Source organism: Colobus angolensis, unplaced genomic scaffold (genome assembly GCF_000951035.1).
Source record: "Colobus angolensis palliatus isolate OR3802 unplaced genomic scaffold, Cang.pa_1.0 Scaffold208, whole genome shotgun sequence".
NCBI classification, from domain to species: domain Eukaryota; kingdom Metazoa; phylum Chordata; class Mammalia; order Primates; family Cercopithecidae; genus Colobus; species Colobus angolensis.
The window spans coordinates 297,779-298,882 of record NW_012115244.1 but is presented as its reverse complement, the minus strand read 5'-3'; positions in this window follow the sequence as shown (position 1 = coordinate 298,882).

Below are 1,104 nucleotides of genomic sequence, written 5' to 3'. Positions count from 1 at the left end.
GATTCATGTTATTGAGCAACTGCATTAGGCTGATTTCATAAGCGCTGCTGAGGAAGACGCTGAGTTCCTGAGGTGAAAAGGGATGAGGACACCTAAGGAGACAGAAGTGCAACACCTAAAACAACTTTCTGAAACTGTCTAATGTCACACGTTCAAATAATATGAAACACGTTAAAATAATAAAATAATATGAAAATTTTATTTTATCTGAACTACAGTGATTGTCTTCAGATTTTGAAATATAAAAGCCTTTAATTTATTTCATTTTTTAAGACAGAGTCTCGCTCTGTCGGTCAGGCTGCAGTGCTGTGGCGTGATCTTGGCTCACTGAAACCTCCACCGCCCCCGTTCAAGCGATTCTCCTGCCTCAGCCTTCTGAGTAGCTGGGATTACAGGTGTCTGGCACCACGCCCAGCTAATTTTTTTTTTTTTTTCTTTGAGTAGAGAAGGGGTTTCACCATGTTGGCCAGGCTGGTCTTGAACTCCTGACCTCAGGTGATCTGCCTGCCTCGGCCTCCCAAAGTGCTGGGATTACAGGAATGAGCCACCGTGCCCGGCCAGGTGCAGGGTTTTCAAAGAGTCATACAGAGTAAAGTAATATGATGAACTCAGTTTGCAGAATGATTTTATTTTTATTTTATTTTATTCTATCTACCTATCTATCTATATTTTAATAGAGACACTCAGCTGTTTTTATTGCTGTTGTAGGGATGAGATCTTACTTTGTTGCCCAGGCTGGTATCAAACTGACTTCAAACAGTTCTCCTGCATTGGCCTCCCAAAGCTCAGGGATTACAGGCGTGAGCCACTGTGGTTGTCCCTATATTTCTTAAATATAGTATAAAAATAGTACAAACTGTATGCTCTTAAATTACTTAATTTAAGTGCTTTTTTTCTTTGTGCCAATTAAATAGAGCTCTTTGTAAATTAAAATTACATATAGACATAAAGACATAAAAACATAGACAACACAAAGATCTTGTGGCTTTTCACTTGAAAATTTTAGTTATAAAACAGTAGGCCAGGGGCGGTGGCTCACGCTCGTAATCCCAGCACTTTGAGAGGCCGAGGTAGGCGGATTACCTGAGGTCAGGAGTTCGAGAC